This window comes from Schistocerca serialis, chromosome 9, assembly GCF_023864345.2.
Source record: "Schistocerca serialis cubense isolate TAMUIC-IGC-003099 chromosome 9, iqSchSeri2.2, whole genome shotgun sequence".
Taxonomy (NCBI): domain Eukaryota; kingdom Metazoa; phylum Arthropoda; class Insecta; order Orthoptera; family Acrididae; genus Schistocerca; species Schistocerca serialis.
The window spans coordinates 85891331-85911589 of NC_064646.1; positions in this window are offsets into that span (position 1 = coordinate 85891331).

Sequence of the window (20259 nt, forward strand, 5' to 3'; positions counted from 1 at the left end):
GATATTCAAACTTTCAGACAGTGACTAACAGACTTGAACAATTAGACTTAATACAGGATCCTGATGCCATTAAAGCAGAAGTTAAGAAGTTGAACAAAACCATATGTAAAAAGCAAAAACAAGTTAATGCTTGTGACACTAAAAATGATGATCAAGTAAAAGCACTGAATGAAAAATTTGATGAATTGGCCAGTCGTATTGACGTTATATAAAAAAACAGTGACACCAAATCAGACGATATATCACCAGTTTCGTTCAATCGAACACCCGAATTGCAAAACATACAGCAGACAATCAGTGAGATAGGTTCGTCCAACAATACATTGCGTAGAAAATTGTCATCTTTACAGCAAGAAGTGACAGAAATGAAAAATGTTTCAGCCTCTAACACGTCACAGCATATGCCACATCCTGAACATTTGTCACACTCACGCAGCCAGTAAAATTTAGGTAATTTACAGAGAGTATGACTTAGATTCCGAACAGACACAGACAAATAGATTCTCATGCAATCATGAATCTGCTCAGACATTCAGAGACGATAATTTTGATTACAAGCACTTACTATCCGTTAGGAAATTTAAGGTATTTAAAAATGACAGAACACAGATTCACCCTTTGAATTGGATACAACAATTTAGTTTTGCTTTTCCACCAACTAGGCCCGCAACACACAAACTTGAATTTATTTGCAGTTTTGTGGAAGGCGAACCGGCAACTCGTATGAGACCGATCGCGAGACAATGTTATTCGGTAGAAGAATTTCAGAATGCTTTTCTGTCAGCGCATTGGTCGAAGACGACACCGCGCGGAATCACGGATCAGTTAATTAGGTTACCGAATTATGAGATCTCAAATTTTCCCACTGTCACGCAATTTTTTCAACACATAGTACAACAAAACCAATATTTATGTGAGCCATACCGTGAATCAGCACTTATCCAATTATGTATTTCAAAATTACCACGATCGTTAAGAGTATCACTTTTAACAGGACAGTAGAAAGAAAATATTTCAGCATTTAGAGATCTGTTACAGATTTTGGAAGTTCAGCAATCAGACAATACCTTCATAAACAAAAATTTTTCACATCATAAAAAAGGGCAACAAGCATACAGTAATTACGATCAGCCACGCTATCTTAATAGCAAAGGTGATAGACGCTCCAGGAATGACAACCACCAGAACTTTAATAACAGACAACATTTTAATTATCAGCATCGTCAAAAATATCAGCAACAGCAAACACATTTTGGCAACAATAGAGGCTTTTCCCCACAATAGCAACAAAAAAAAAGTTCAAATGTGTGTGAAATCTTATGGGACTTAACTGCTAAGGTCATCAGTCCCTAAGCTTACACACTACTTAACCTAAATTATCCTAAGGACAAACACACACACCCATGCCCGAGGGAGGACTCGAACCTCCGCCGGGACCAGCCGCACAGTCCCTTAGACCGCTCGGCTAATCCCGCGCGGCTACAACAGCAACAAAACCAGCGGGTTAGCATACCTAACCAACAATGTAACGTGCAAGGTCAACCAAGCATATAGCGTCAGGTCCGCCAAATAGTAACCCACAGCAACAAGGAAATCACTACGTACAGAAGACACACCATTTCAACTCTTATCGCAACGCGCCGTATAGCAATGACCATCATGACAGACGTAAAAGTAATGAGCACAGATTTCAGCGTAGATTTAGTAACAGTAGATCTTATCAGCAGCAGAATCATCCACAACAACAGATTATCATGAATGAGCCAGGCAGTCGATATCATCCCGAACCTAATACGTCAGGACGAAGTAACAGAACAGTATAAATAGCCAAAATGCCACAGCATCTTCCTGCAAGTAAGAGCACGTCAGAAGGAATTTGACTAGATACAGTACAGGTTGCATTTTCCAGCAACGTCAGCAATACTTTTGATACGCAGAATCTTGTTCACGAAAATGTTATTACGTTTGACGACATCCGAGACACGCTTTTGCATGAAAAACCAGTTGTACAAAAAACCATTTCCCACCCTATTATTGAAGTAAAGATTGGATCTTCCACATATTCAACAATAATCGATTCTGGATCACCTATGTCAGTTATAAATGAAGAAACTTTCAACAAATGTAACAAAGAGAACACCTATCCTACGTTACCATTAGGCAAAACTAAAGTAAAAGGAGCAGTATCTGATAAAGGAGTAGATGTAAAATTACAGACACACTTATTATTTTGTATTGCAGGTCATATGTACCACTCAAATTTTTGGATTGTTCCCTTATTGACAATAGACATTATTTCAGGTACGAATTTTCTGGTACAACATGACGCAGTTATTGACTTTCAAAATTCCTATTTAATGTTAAAGGATGAAAAGGTACAACTGGCATTAGAATTGCAGCACGCTTTATCTGCAGAACAAGCACTTAATCGAACAGAGGTCATTTCTACATCGCGTAACATAGACTGTCATTCCACATTGTTCACAGATATGTAAGCACACAGCTACAATACACCAGACGAAGCCGACTATGACGTTATGCAAATGATTTCTGATAAAGTAAAACAGAGTAACGCAAATACAGATGACGAACGTACTCAACTACGCAATATTCTTTTACAGCAAGCTCCAGTTTTTGACAACATCCCTGGCACTATGTCCGGTTTCCTGTACGAATTTCAAGTTAAACAGCACGACACATTTAAAGCCAAACATTATCCTATTTCATATATCCACAGAGAACAAGCCAAGAAAGAATTACAAGCTATGCTTGACCAAGGAATAATTGAACCGGCAGTTAGTCCGTAGATAAACCCGCTCCATATTGTTAAGAAAAAGGATGGATCACTTCGCCTCGTACTCGATTCGCGTCATGTCAACGACATTATTATTAATGAAACAGATCGCCCTCAGACACTAGAAGAACTTCTACAGAAATTTTATGGTACTGCTATTTATTCCACATTAGATTTAAAATAGGGGTTTTGGCAAATTCAACTCCATCCGAACTGCAGAAAGTACACAGCAATTCTATGTTTTGGTGATTGTTATCAATTTTGCAAATTACCGTTTGGTTTAACAATTTCTTCAGCAGCATTTATTCGCGGTTTGAGTACTATACTTCCGACAGAACTTAAAGACAGAATCACATCGTATGTAGACGATACCCTTATTGCAGAAGCTAACTGGTCTGAACACAATTTGATTCTGAAACAACTGCTGCAAACTTTTCGTGCACAAGGACTCACAGTTAATCTTAGTAAATCGCACTTTGGCAAAACTTCTTTAAAATTTCTTGGGCATGTAATTTCAGCAGAAGGATTTGCGCCTGACCCGGAAAAACTTCAAGCTTTACGTGACATTTCTGTTCCAACGACGAAGAAACAACTACGCATCTTTTCGGGTTTAATTAACTTTTTCCGTAAATTTATTCATTACTCTGCTTTAGACACCCCTAGATTATGCCAACTGACGGGTAAAAACGCTATTTGCTCCTGGGATAGCCAAGCGCAGCCTGAATTTGTTAATATGAAATAAGCCTTGTTGAACGCACCACTTTTATCACACCCAAATCCTACCAGAAATTTTTTTATTGCCACCGACAGTTCTAACACCGCTTTAGGCGTACACATTTTTCAGGAAATTGAAGACGGTACTACAGTAATTAGAAACATCGCCTTTGCAAGTCGAATTCTGTCACCTGCTGAACGCAGTTATTCTGTTACAGAACTTGAAATATTATGTGTTGTATGGGCATTTACCAGATTTAGGCATTTTCTTTATGGAAGACATACTACCGTTTATACAGATCATAGAGCTGTACAGTTTTTACTTTCCGCTAACTTTACACATGACAGGTTAAGGAGATGGAAAATTTATTTACAGGAATTTAATTTTACAATTGTTCACATTCCCGGTACACAAAATATTGTAGTAGACACACTATCCCGTTCTCTCAGCAACAATCAGCAAGACATCGCAACCAACTTCTACCAAGCAAATTTTAGCGTCATGTATATTCAACAAGTTGCATTTGAAAATTTCATTTCATCGTCATTACGAGACATAGCACAAGAGCAGAGCAAAGACAAGGTATGGAAAGAAATTAAACACCTTTGGCAAGATAGGAATAACGTTACCATTAGAAAGCATTATACTATACGCAAGAACATTCTGTTTCGCCGCTCACATCCTGACAGCAACAACTGGTTATTATGTATTGCTGACGAACTTATTAACAAATTAATTTGGTATACTCATTTACGTTACGCACATTATGGAGCCAGAAAATGTTTTCTTATACTGAGACAGAACTGTTATTTTGACAACATGGAGAAACGTATTCGACGAGTTTTAGCGTCATGTAAAATCTGCCAGGAAGCCAAATCAGACACGACTTCACATATTCCTCCGTAACATCCCATTGTACCCGTTAAATTGAGACACATGGCCGCTGAAGACATTTTTGGACCGATTCCCAGAACTAATAGAGGTTGTTGAACTCACTTCGAAATTTGTTACCTTCACTCCGTTACGCAAAGCTACTGCTAAATCTATTTCGAATGCATTTGTAAAACATTTTTAATTTCATGTAGGGAATGTTTTGAAAGTAATTCCCGACAATGGAGCACAATTTCGATCTGTAATATGGACACGTATGTTACGAGATAGAAACATTTCTCCGATCTATATATCCAGGTACCACGCTTCTTCGAACCCTTCTGAACGACTTGGTAAACTATGTAGAATATACTCCCATAAAAAACATATTGATTGGCACACACACATACTCTCATTCCAGATACCAAATGAATCTACTATGCTATCTCCGACTGTCATATTGAAAAATGTTGAACCACCTAACAAAATTAAAGAATTAGTATCCTTTCCTACATCTCGTCGACTATGCCACCATGAAATAATTGACATTGCGCTCAACATCAAATGTGCCGCAGAGCGCCTGGAGAAGACAGAAAAAACAGGTTTCTACACGCCGTACTTCCACGTAGGACAGAAGATATTAGTACGCACACATTATTTATCCAACAGACAGAAGAGTAGATGTAGTAAATTTGAGCTTCTATACACTGGTCCATATAGAATTCGCAGCAGCCCTCACCCCAATGTGGTACATGTCGAAACTTTGAGAACCAGAAAAACCAAGAGCAATCACCATATTTCCAATATTAAACCCTTTATTGAATCAACATACGTTATGACGTATCACACTGTAATGCAATTTCCAGATATTTATATGACCACTTACTGATGATTATTATATTTTTTCTTGGCAAGTGTCAGACAAGGTAAGGTTAGCAGGTCGCTTTTCTTGTCGTTATACCTTAGACCGTGCAGATTTTTCCAGATAAACTTACATATTATGTGACCACTTATGTATTTATATTTATGTGAGTACTTACTGATGATGATCATATTTTTTCTTGGCAAGTGCCCGGCAAATGTAAGGTTAGCAGGTCGCTTTTCTTGTCGTTATATATCAGACTGTGCACATTTTCCATTTTTTATGTATATATGATGGTTTTCCTATCTAAAGTACGATTTTCTCTGTATGCACTATGAAATCTTTAAGATATAACAAACACGAGTTGACTTTGACATTTTGCCTTATGATATCCCAATGTCTTGACTATTCTACATCTTTTTGCTACTACATAATGATATTGTGTGCACATCTTTGCACTTGAAAATTGTCTATGACTTTGACCTAAAACGTTTTCTGTCATACTATGCTGTATTCTTAGTTGTATCACTAGAAACAAGTTTTCATTTAATGGGTACATGATTTTAGTACAAGATATTAATCCATATTCATTATTTACGGATGATGAATAGTCGTACGAAGAAAATGGTAATATGAATAATGAATAATGAAGTTTCTATTTTTTGCAGATGATAATAAATGTGATGAATAGTTATATGAAGAATAAGGTAGTATGAATAATGAAGTTTTACGTTTCAGATGATGATAATGATGTTTATATATTTTCTATTAGTTAAGAGATGCTATGTAGTTATTTAAGTATTTGTTGCAGTTCTTTTTGACAGTATATCATACGTCGCATAGTATAATGACTGAATGTTTTGGGAAAGACAACTAGAATACATACATATTAAGTACACGTTTCATTACCTGTTAATTTGAAGTTTACTACTTTTCAGCATAACATGAATACATTTCTACTTTCAGCTCAATAATCCACTTTGTATTTTTTCCAGGAGAAGCTTTTCATGACATTAATATGCTACAAGCACTTAGTTATTAAACCTGTTCTAGTACTTGCATTTTTTTACCCAGTTGTGTCTATCAATCATGAATGTGATCACATATACTCTACTTGTTTCATAGCCTTGCTATAGCTGACTCATAATGAATGACATTATTAATCCTTATTTCCAGCAATAAGTCAAAAGGAAATATTTTCATGACCCAGCAATTGATTATCGATCCCAACATAATGCATTGCTAGCACAAAAAAATTTGTTATTACCAGTCCCAGTCATTACCAGTACACAACTAATTAATGCTACCAGTTGAAGATATATTTATAGTCCTAAATATAATGCAAGTTTTTCTGATGTATTGATTCCATTATTTCTACGTATTATTGGACTAAAAACCTTGGATACTAGTTCCAATGTCTTACACTTTAAATATGTCTTATGTCACTTACATTATATCATATATAATCACTAGCAGCTTGATGCTACATGCAATAACTCCTGTTTTGAATGATGAGTTCTGAATAATGCATAATAAATGCTTTGTAACTGGCAAATGAGTGCCAATAATTGCTGTAATGAGATGACTTATGATCCCAATAATTACTGTAATGCGATGACTTCTGAATAATGTTCTGTAATACTACATAAATGCTTTGTAACTGGCCAATGAGTGCCAATAATTATTGAAATGAGATGACTTATGAATAATGTTTTGTAATACTCTATACATACTACATAAATGCTTTGCAACTGGCAATGAGTGACAATAATTACTATAATTAGATGACTTATGAATAATGTTTGGTGATATTCCATAAATGCTATGTCAATAATCACTGTAATGAGATGACTTATGAATAATGTTTTGTAATATTCCATAAATGCGATGCCAATAATTACTGTAATGCAATGACTTATGATGCCAGTAATTACTGTAATGAGATGACTTCTGAATAATGTTCTGTAATACTACATAAATGCTTTGTAACAGGCTAATGAGTGCCAGTAATTACTGTAATGAGATGGGTTATGAATAATGTTCTGTAATACTTCATAAATGCTGTGCCCATAATTACTGCAATGAGATGACTTCTTAATAATGTTTTGTTATACTCCATAAATGCTATGCAAATATTTACTGCAATCAGATGACTTCTTAATAATGTTTTGTTATACTCCATAAACGCTATGCCAATAATTACTGCAATGAGATGACTTATTAATGTTGTTGTTGTTGTTGTCTTCAGTCCTGAGACTGGTTTGATGCAGCTCTCCATGCTACTCTATCCTGTGCAAGCTTCTTCATCTCCCAGTACCTACTGCAGCCTACATCCTTCTGAATCTGCTTAGTGTATTCATCTCTTGGTCTCCCTCTACGATCTTTACCCTCCATGCTGCCCTCCAATGCTAAATTTGTGATCCCTTGATGCCTCAGAACATGTCCTACCAACCGGTCTCTTCTTCTTGTCAAGTTGTGTCACAATCTCCTCTTCTCCCCAATTCTATTCAATACCTCCTCATTAGTTATGTGATATACCCATCTAATCTTCAGCATTCTTCCGTAGCACCACATTTCGAAAGCTTCTATTCTCTTCTTGTTTAAACTATTTATCGTCCATGTTTCACTTCCATACATAGCTACACTCCATACAAATACTTTCAGAAACGACTTCCTGACACTTAAATCTATACTCGATGTTAACAAATTTCTCTTCTTCAGAAATGCTTTCCTTGCCATTGCCAGTCTACATTTTATATCCTCTCTACTTTGACCATCATCAGTTATTTTGCTCCCCAAATAGCAAAACTCCTTTACTACTTTAAGTGTCTCATTTCCTAATCTAATTCCCTTAGCATCACCTGACTTAATTCGAGTAGATTCCATTATCCTCGTTTTGCTTTTGTTGATGTTCATCTTATACCCTCCTTTCAAGATACTGTCCATTCCGTTCAACTGCTCTTCCAAGTCCTTTGTTCTCTCTGACAGAATTACAATGTCATGTTATACTCCATAAATGCTATGCCAATCATCACTGCAATGAGATAACTTGTGAATAAGGTCCTAGAATACTGCATACATGCTTTATAACTAGCCAATGAGAGCCAATAATTATTCAAATTGGATGATACACTAGTGTAGGTCTGAATTATGACTAGCATAAGACTTAATGTATCCTTCACCTTCTGACCTATTTACCACCAATTACTGCGACATCTGTATGTCCTGTCCATCCTCATGATCATGGAGCACTATATTTGGTTTTTGCACTAATTCTTCATTGATGTGAGAGTATGGATTCTACAAGAATGTGGTGTTGACATCAAGCTGTCCACCATTTTGACTGAAGGAGATGTCATTATGGTCCTACTGTTTGGTGTACTTAAGGTATTACCAAAATGATAACATACAATATTAATACATTTCAGTGTCTTGGCTACACTGATAAATACTTCAGGGAAGAGAACTTCAGAATGTCTCACTTGGTGTTGTGCATCTGTAGAAAAAAAATGGCTCTGAACACTATGGGACTTTATGTCTAAGGTCATCAGTCCCCTAGAACTTAGAACTACTTAAACCTAACTAACGTAAGGACATCACGCACATCCATACCTGAGGCAGGATTCGAACCTGCAACCGTAGCGGTCTCGCGGTTCCAGACTGAAGCACCTAAAACTGCATGGCCATTCTGTAGGAAGATATGGACTTTTAGTGCAGCTATGTGCAACCCACTGTGCTACAACCATGATGCTATCCATTCCCATTCCTTACATAGTTCTTATAAAATGCTAAAGTCTTATACAGTGTGTGCACACTTTATTTCATTGCTCAATATGTTAAAATTCTTGCAAAATGGTAAAGACTTATACAGTGCATGTGCACTTTATTTCATTTCTCAATATGTTTAAATTCCTGTAAAATGGTAAAGACGTATACAGTGCATGTGCACTTTGTTTCATTTCTCAATATGTTTAAACACTTGTAAAGTGGTAAAGACTTATACAGTGTGTGTGCACTTTATTTCATTTCTCAATATGTTTAAATTCTTATAAAATGGTAAAGACTTATACAGTGTGTCTACAATTTATTTCATTTCTCAATTTGTTTAAATTCTTATAAAATGGTGAAGACTTATATAGTGCGTGTGCACTTTATTTCATTTCTCAGTGTCTTTAAATTCTTGTAAAATGGTAGACTTATACTGTGCGTGTGCACTTTATTTCATTTCTCGATATGATTAAATTCTTGTAAAATGGTAAAGACTTATACAGATTATAGAAAAATTTGTTTGCTCATGGCAAGTCCAATTGACTCACCGTCACTGCCAAATTTTTATCCCCCCAGTGGAGGGTTATGTAAGAGGTCCATGACTAAGGAATTTATTGCTAGCACACTCAAGCAGATGTAATTTCGATGGATTGCTCACACACTGCATGCGTTATATAAGCTATAATAGAATCGCAGTCCAGAGAGCAGTGTCAGCTGCAGTAGCAGCAGTGTGGGCAGTAGTGGTGGTAGCTCACATTTGGGCGGTTGGGCCAGTCGTGCCTGAGCAGTGTAGTATAAGGTAAAAACAGCTGCGCACACATCTAATTTGTTATAACTAAATTTGTACTATTGTTATATCAACTCTCATGTAAACATTTTAAAGAATCTTTTAATAATCATTTGTATAAAATTATCTTTATGATAATCATACGTCTTAATTTTAAAAATTTACTAATTTCTGCAATCCATGTACATCCCGATTATTGTAAAGAAAAATAAGTTGTTTCTTTTTATGTATGACAAATCTAACGGCCATCATTGCACTAGGCTGTGCCAAAAAAGTTTCTTATAGGAGCAGATATAAACGCGTCATCCAGCGACTTCATTGAGGTAAGAATTTTCAATTTATTCAGAATGATTTTTCAGGGCCATGACGGAGCACTGCTGACGTCCAAATTTACCAGTTTAGATTCACAGTCAGTTAATTATTGAAAGGTTATATTTGAGCCACAATTTTATTGAGATATTAGTCACATTTTATTATTGGTAGGTTACGGAAGTAAACTGTTGGGAGGTTACAACATGACTTGTGGTTCTTCCCAGGAGTTTTTCCGATGGTTTGAATTTCATATAGATTTTCAGAAAATTTAACATTTAGAATTTTCATATGTCTCTTATTCACCCTCTCAATCACACACACACACACACACACACACACACACACACACACACTCACATAACAAAATAAAGTGAATGTTAATTTTATAAGGTTCCGATATTACTTCAAATAGAAATTACAAATGTTATAAAATGAAAGATTGTAGTTAACTGAGCTGAACGTTTCATAATAGCTCCATATGATGTTGAAATCTAATCTGTTGCCATTAATAGATCAGTTTTGAAATACCAGAATGGTTTTTTTGTGATTTTTAGGTAAAAATGTCAAAAAAAAAAAACCGAAATGAAATTTGGACAGAATCATTGTAACAATAACGAAAAGTAATGTGTAAAGTCTGAACAAAATCGAAGAATAACTAACGTAGTTTATTTAGATTCAAAGGGAGTAAAAATATTCGTAGCATTCTACTGGCAGGTCAATTTACTGTCATAGGCGATACCTGACGTAGGTGCATCTGTTATGTTCTAACTAAAGAAGAAATAAAACGAACCTATATCCTACAGCTACTGGACCAGAAGCGTTCACAGCTCTGTACTTAGTGCACCTACAATAAACCAGAATCAACTGTTACGTCACAGCGTCAAGTGATTAATAAAATATTTATTTATTTAAGACAAACGGTTTCGTAAGACTTTACATTGAACCTCACATCATTCTGTTAAGTTTACCCACTTGATGTCAGGTTCAAAGGAACTCATTTCACAAGAAAAAGACTTTTGAGACTTGAAGATAAAAGCGAAGTCTGTCGATAACGGTTGTCTTAAACAAAGACGTAACTTTTTCTTCAACTTCCTGTGGCGTAATGAAAAGTCCATTAAATTTCGGGCATGCTGCGGTTGCATTTTTGCGATCTAGGATGTTGACTTTTTTAAACAAGTAAATATAGATCGCTCCTTTAGTACTCTCAAAATGAGAAATTTCAACCTTTTAAAATGTAGTGATATTTATTCATTTGACCAAATTGATGTGTGGTTCAATGTAAAATGAACACATTTGACAACAAAAAGATTTTTGAGACATGAAGATAAAAAGGGAAAGTTTATCGAAACTGGTTGTCTTAAATAAATAAATACTGCATGTGATCTAGGCTGCTAAATGTTTCATAGTAAGTAAATACAGATCGCTCCTTCAGTACCCTCAAAATAAGAAATTTCGAACAAGTGATTAAAATTACACTAGCTTTCGGTCAAGCACTCCTTGGCCATTGTCAAATGGTATGACAGCCAATGGGCTGCTGGTATGCCCCTTATATATATATCCTAGCTGCTGGCTGTGACGTCACTGGTACTTACGGCATCGTCATGTAGAGTGATTAGCCAGAACGTTATGACCACCGGTCTACTATCGATATAAACCTGTCCAAGCGAGAGCAGCATCATCTGAAGAGGAATGACTGCTAACCACACACACGGTGCATTAGTATCAATGAGTGTGCTGTCAGTGTGTGGAATGGGAAAGGCGCACGATCTATCTGAGTTTGATTGAGGGCAGAATGTAATGGCCCGGAGGCTCGGCACAAGCATTTCGGAAACTGCATGACTTGTCGGGCATTCGAGGAGTGCTGTGGTGAGTGTCTTCAACACATGGCAAAACAAAGGTGAAACCAAACCCAGACGACATGGAACTGAGTGGCCACTCCTTATTACAGATGTCAGACGTCGTAGACTGGACAGAATAGTAAAACATGACAGGTGGCGAAAAATCGTGGAAATAAACACAGATTTTACTCGTAGGCAGAGTACAAGAGTGTCTGAACACACAGTACACTGAATAATCCCAATGAATGGTCTCTGCAGCCGACAACCCATGCATGTGCCAATGTTAATACCACAACACTGGCAACTACAATTGAAATGAGTATGTGACCATTGGCACTGGATGTTGGCGCCATGGCAGAGCTTTGCATGATCTGATGAATGCCGATAGCTTTCTACACCATACCGGTGGGAGTGCGCGAATCTGTCGTCTTCCAGGGAAACAGCTTGAAAGTATCTAACTAAAATTGTTTCCTTTTTTATTTGTGAGTATCATTGATAAGATTGTTCCAAACTAATTATTCAGCAAACCTGCATCTGACTGCGTCTGTGAACTTGTTTCTTGCACTCCTCCATTTTGCCAGAAATGCATCATGTGTTTGACTCAGCAATCAAGTTTAAGAGAATAATGCCGTTTGTGCAATGGCATTAAGATGGTACTGGAAAATTATCTTTTGGCCCTGATGTTTACTTGGTTCTTTCACTGGTGGGTAACTTTACTTTAATACTCATTTTCATATTCAATACAAGCAAAGATTCTGGATTATGATTCATTGTTAAAATTTTAAGTCATACACAAAACCTACCATTTCCAACATTTTTGTAGCACAAATCACTCTTACAAAAAATTTTACCAATCGCTTACTGTGTCAAACTTTGGACATACAAATCCTAACTCTGAATATTATCTAACAAAACCAATTTGAAATCATTATATATATATCTTCTCTCATTTACGTGCTAAAGTTTGGTCAGGGGCAGCGAGCGCGGCCTACCTTAAAGCTGTCACCACACGTCTGCTTCCTCCGGGCACCTAGCTGCGACTGCTGCCTTAAAGCTGTCTGCACACGTTTGCTTTCTCCGGGACCTGCCTGTGACTCTTCGGTTTTTTACTGCGCGCACCCGGCTCTCATAAACATCAAAGATCCTCCTACTCAAAGATGTTATACTCGTATCACTTTGCAGTTCGCAACTACCGACTATTTTCTGTAGCTACCCTGATCAGACCTTAGCACAGACCTTTCATAACCCCCTGATCTACTGGACCAGAATTTACGAAATTCGTAAAAAAATACAATGTAAGATACAATACAAAACATACGTAGTATTCCAATTAAAAGAGTATTACACAGCAATAAAATTCACCAATAGAAACATAGAATGTGAAGTAAAATGCATAATATCATTGGATTGTCAAATTGCAGTGAATCAAAGAACATCAAAATGTACAAAACAGAAACACATAAATTTAGGGCAAAAACATCAGACATTACATTATTACGAGAAGTGTATCAAATACCATCAAAATTTACAAAACAGTGGAAAACAGTGTGAGGTATAATCGATAAGGTATTAAGATTTTGAATTGTCTCAAATAACATCAAAACTTATAATACAAAAATGTAGAATGTGGGGTAAAATGCAGAATATACTTAAACTTCTAAAGAGAAGTGTATCAAATAGTATTAAAAGTTACAAAATAGTCTAAAGGACATAAAGACTCTATAGAGAAGCATAGTAATGTGGGGTAAAATACCTCAAATAACATCAACTGTATCAAACAGAAATGTAGAACGTGAGGTAAAATAAATAAAATAGTTAAATATCCATTAGAAGTTAACAGCAAATGTGCATAAATGTCTCATAGAGAACTCTTAATGCCAGTGAAATTGTAAGTAGGCTGTTTAGGTTTTCTTAGCGCTTTGTATGAAAATCACTGGCTGCGCTGTGTGCAGTCTGTGGCTGGTTGGCATTGTTGTAATACTCGCCATTGTAGCGTTGGGCAGCTGTATGTTAACAGCGCGTAGCGTTGCGCAGATGGAGGTGAGCCGCCAGCAGTGGTGGATGTGGGGAGAGAGATGGTGGAGTTTTGAAATTTGTAAGACTGGATGTCATGAACTGCTATATATATTATGACTATTAAGGTAAATACATTGTTTGTACTGTATTAAAATCTTTCATTTGCTATCTATGCCTATCAGTAGTTAGTGCCTTCCATAGTTTGAATCTTTTATTTAGCTGGCAGTGGTGGCGCTCGCTGTATTGCAGTAGTTCGAGTAACGAAGATTTTTGTGAGGTAAGTGATTTGTGAAAGGTATAGGTTAATGTTAGTCAGGGCCATTCTTTTGTAGGGATTATTGAAAGTCAGATTGCGTTACGCTAAAAATATTGTGTGTCAGTTTAAGGACAGTCATGTATGATTGTTCAAAGGGGACGTTCCATATGTCGACCCTTAGCTGAGGATACCTCACTGGAATCTTCTGATTTTTTCTTGTAGTTTGTGTAATTAGCGTAGATTTTGTTTATTGCTAGTGCATAATTGTAGAGAGAATCTCCTTTGTAGTTGCAGTCTTTCATTGTTGTACAGTAAAACAGGTGTGGCACGCATGTAAATTTGCACCAAGTATTTCGCAGCTGCACTTGCAATTAACTAAATTTGTTTTCAGTGCTATGTTAATGTGTTCTCTAATTTTTGCTCTTCAAATTGTGCTTTTCTGTGTTATCGTGTGAAATATTGTGACAATAATGGCGTGTGAAAAACGTAACATTAGGCTCCAAAGTAAACTGAGAAATAATAGTGACGATGAGCGTAGCTTATCAGCACCACTGTGTAATGAATTAACAGACAAACAAAGTAGTAATTTGGTAATTGTGCATAGGGAAATGGAGCGGGCGGCAAATAATGGTGTAGACAGTGAAACAATTAGTGAACAGGGAAGCATTATCGATCGATCGGTCGGCAAGAGCTCGTCTCAGGATTCCGAAATGACAGGACACAATATTGCAAATACTGTAGACTCAGGTTTTGGGTTCTCACCGTTTTCTCAAATGAGTCAAGACACATTTTCCGCTTGTCAAAATGTGAATGTTGCCGGTGCAAATTCACTGCCGAAAAGCACTGAAGAACATGTTTCAGACACCATTGCATTGTTATTACAGTTAATGCAACAAATGGGACAAAGGCTACAAAAGTTAGACACAATGGAACAAAATCTTCAAAAGTTAGACACAACGCTTGAACAAAATCAGAAACAAATGGGACAAAATCTTCAAAAGTTAGATGCAATGGAACAAAATCTTCACACCACACTTGTACAAACACGTGAAGATTAGACTACTGAGTTACATAAAATCGAATCGAAATGTCAAAAAGTCTGTAACGACGTAAAAATACAAATTTGTGAGCATTTCCAACCTATTTTTTCGCGTCATGAAAATGCATTACAGAATCACGAAGCAGCCATAAAGGAACTGCAAACTATTGTTCATGAAAATCACGACATCTTGCGAGCTAAAATTGACTCAGCTGCATCTACCGATTCGGTTATGCAGCTTGCAAAAATTCAGGAAAACTTAAAAGACACAGTAGATACGATTTCAACACAAATGGACACTCTGAAACTTGGTTCAGAAAACACACAGAGGAAATAATTTCACTAACGGATAAAGTAGCCGAGCTTTCAGATCAGTTCACTAACTTATCTACAAAGGTAGATGATGATCTGAATGACACAAGACCTGTAGCCTTCACAGACACTGAAGAGTATGAACAAATTAGAAAATTCAAACAAAATCAAAATCAAATCAATACACAGTATAAAAGAGAAATCCGGGAAGTACAAGATCAGTTGGCACAAGTAATACAAGAATTACATATTTCAGAGGACACTCGCGGTCCAGTATGGGAAGAGGAACTTAGAAATACGGAACAACCACAAAATAATAACACAGGACACTTTGGAAATTGTGAAAGAATTTGGCAAGGCGCATTGGATTTTGAGATGGAACCGCCGAAACGAAGTAACAATGAGCGATATGCGACTCACCGACACCATGATTTTGACTATAAGCTGTTCATTACTACACGTAAATTGAAAACATTTAAGAATTCTGACAACGACATTCACCCACAAGCATGGCTTCATGAATTCTCTCATTGTTTTCCTCCCAACAGGTCATTGGAGCACAGGTTCGAATTAATGTGAGGCTATTTAGAGAATGAACCAGCTGTAAGAATGCGATCGGTCATTCACGATTGCCACAGTGAAGGAGAATTTTATCATGCCTTCCTCTCAGCGTATTGGTCTCAAGCTACACAAGACCGAGTAAAACATAGCATCATAATGATGAAACGTTTCGAACAATCTGAATTTTCCAGTCTTATGAAATATTTTGAAGACATGTTGCATAAGAATCCGTATCTTTCAAACCCATACAGCCCCTCAGAACTCATCCGCATTTGCTTAATCACATTGCCTGAACATTTACGACATATTATTTTAGCAGGACGTTGCAAAGACGACATTGAAGTTTTTCAGGGACTGTTACAAGAACTGGAAATTGACACTGACAATCGCGGAACGCGAAAACAGGAGCACAACAATTACAGGTGACATGTCACAATTCCGCGATGACAGAAATAATACACGACAAGGCTATTCTTACAACGTAAATCGTGACCAAAACAGACACCACCCGTATGACAACCGTTGGCAGAGTAGTAATGATTACAGGGAAAGATCACCTCTACACAGTAATGACTATCACAGGGACAATCAGAGAAACAGACAATATGGGAACCAAAATAATTATTATCAAGGGAGAAAGAATAACTTTAGATGCAACGGTCCAGCGCGCAGTTACGATTCAGGGAGAAATTCTCCACCATGTGATCGACAAGAAAGAAACTATGGAATCTACCGACATGACGACAGACGATATGATCGTAACGACAGAGCTGAATTGCATCAGAACTGGCGGGATTCAAACAGAGCAGGGCCCTCTCGACAAGGTGAATTTGTAGAAGCTAGGTTTCCAAATCCCAATAACGACGCGCGCCAACTAAGACACAATAGGCAATGACTCATACTGCTGGCAGCCACAAAACGTACTTATGAAACTGACGACACAGCTGCCGTAGCTAGTAATTACGTAAAAATGGAAGACATTAGAGACATCTTACTCCAGGAAAACGACGTAAAACATAACAACATTGCATATCCTGTGATTCACATTACAGTAAATGACGTAAAAATTACGGCAGTACTTGACTCTGGCAATCCCATTTCAGTGATTAGTGAAACAGCCTTTAGCAAATGCAACAAATCGAACGATTGCCCCACACGTCCGTTACATAAGATTAAATTACAAGGTGCAATCTTTGGAAAAAGTGTAGATGTACGCCAACAAACCAACTTAGAATTCCGTTGTCAAAGGCACAGCTTCTCTATGAATTTTCTTATTGTCCCATTATTGTCGACGGAAATTATATTGGGAGTAGACTTTTTAATAAATACAAAGCAATCTTAAACTTTCACGATGCTGAAATAAGTTTAGAGAAAGAAGGTAAGACAATAGCTTTGAAATTTGAAGATTGGCTCTCAAACCATGACGAGGAAATTAATCGGCTTTACCTTCTGTTAGACAACAGTTCGGAATTTTCTACGGAACTAGACACTAACAATCACTGTGCAAGTACTGACAGGGATGATATCGACGGCATATTTGAAACTAATGAGTTAATTCAGAATAAAATTCGAACAATTGACAATTGTAGTGACAGTGATAGGCAGGACCTTTTTGAGATTTTACAAGCACATTCCACAGTTTTTACTCACAAAACAGGAACAACCAAGGGATTTCAATACCAATTTCGTGTTCGTGAGCATACTAAATTTCGTGTTAGACCATACGTAATTCCGACTTATTATAGGGACCATGTTCGAACAGAAATACAATCTATGCTTGACGAGGGCATTATTGAGCCTGCAGTAAGCTCATACAACAATCCATTACATGTTGTTGAGAAGAAAAATGGATCGATCAGGCTTGTCTTAGATTCGAGACAAATCAATACTATCATCATTCCTGTAACAGACAGGCCGCAAACGTTGGAAGAACTTCTACAAAATTTTAATGGTATAAAAGTGTTGTCTTCTATTGATCTCAGATCCAGCTTTTATCAGATCGAACTTCATTCAGAATGTAGAAAATACACAGCTTTCCTTTGTTTCGGCGTTTGTTATCAGTTTCGGAAACTTCCTTTTGCTTTGAACATTTCTTCGGCAGCATTCATTCGCGGGCTAAATTCCATATTACCTGAGTTCTTAAAACGTCACATCACCTTATATGTGGACGATATTCTGATAGCAGAAGCCTCATGGGAACAACACAATTGCATCCTCAACTGCGTGTTACATATTTTACAGAATCTGGAATTACAGTTAACTTGGAAAAGTCTGAATTTGGTAGGACAAAGGTGAAGTTTTTGGGACATATTATTTCTTCTGAAGGCATTCAGCCGGATCCTGAAAAGTTAGAAGCAATCAGAGGCATTCCAGTTCCATCCACAAAAAAACAAGTCCGCAGTTTCCTAGGTCTCGTAAATTTTTACCATCGTTTTCTGAATATGCAAATTCTTGTTACACCAAAACTTTGTTCTCTCACTGGAAAAAATACTATTTGGAACTGGGACGAACAAGCACAGTTGGAATTCAATTCTTTGAAAGAAGCGTTACTTAATGCGCCAATACTAGCTCATCCAGATCTGTCACAAGATTTCTGCTTAGCACAGATTCTTCTAAAGTCGGTCTTGGTGCCCATTTATTTCAAGAAGCCATAGAAAATGACACTACTGTTCAGAAAACCATTGCTTTTGCTAGCCGAGTGCTAACAAAATCTGAAAAAAATTATTCCGTTACTAAATTAGAAGCTTTAACTATCGTTTGGGCATTTAACAAATTCCGTTTCTTTCTTTCTGATAAGCACGTCAAAGTATACAGTGATCATCGTGCATTACAATTTCTTATGTCTTCAAAATTAAATCATGACAGGTTAAAACTTTGGGCATTGTTTCTGCAAGAATTCCACTTCACAATAGTCTACATTCCCGGCAAGGAGAACATTGTTGCGGACGTACTGTCACGCGCACCGGCCGGGCTTGAGAAAAGTAACACAGAAGGCAATCTTGAGAAACATTCCAGAATTCTTTACATTCAGAAAGTCGCCTTTGAAAACCTCATCACCACATCTTTAAAGGACATTGCTCATGAACAAGATAAAGATCCGATTTGGAAAGACATCAAAAGTAAATGGCATGAAAAGACACACACACAGATTCGGCATTGTTATCTGGTTAGAAACAACATACTGTTCAAACGCTGCACTTTTGATGACAAGCTGTGGGTAATTTGCATTCCAGATTATTTTGTTAATAAGCTCATTTGGTACATTCATTTCAGCTACGCACATTTTGGTCCACGAAAATGTTATCATATTCTTCGGACGACTTGTTATTTTAACAATATGGAAAAGAGAATTCGAAGAGTCTTGTCTATTTGTAAACTTTGTCAAAAGGCGAAACCATCTACTATCTCCCATCGTGCTCCGCTGTTTCCTATCATTCCTTCTAAATTAAAGGAATTTGCTGCTGTTGATCTCTTGGGACCGCTTGTCAGACCATCTAATGGATTTTCGTACGTTCTAGTCGCTGTTGAACTTACTTCAAAATTTGTTTCTTTCACTCCGTTACGTAAAGCCACTGGACGGTCTGTATCCAACGCCTTTGTTAAAAATTTCTTACGTGAAGTTGGACACGTTAGTAAAGTAATTTCAGATAACGGACCGCAATTCAGATCTGCTGTTTGGTCACGCATGCTTTAGAATCATAAAATCAAACCTGTTTTTATTTCATTGGACTCACCACATTGTAACCCCTCCGAACGGATTATGAAAGAAATCAATAAGCTTTGTAGACTTTATTGTCACAGAAAGCATCAGCATTGGGACAGATATTTACACTTATTTCAAAATGTACTGAATGAAATGCCTCATGACTCCACTGCTTTACCACCTACTCTTGTACTGTAGAATGAAGAACCTCCGAACAGATTCAGAGAGCTTCTACCTTTCCCGAATACACGTAAACTTCGACACAAAGACATAATTGATTTGGTTATTATAAATATAAAATCTGCAGCAGACAAAAGGAGAAAACTACACGGTAAAGCAAATGCAAAGAAATTATATATTGGTCAGAAAGTTCTCATTAAAGCTCATTCATTGTCACATAACAAGAAACACTTGAGTCACAAATTC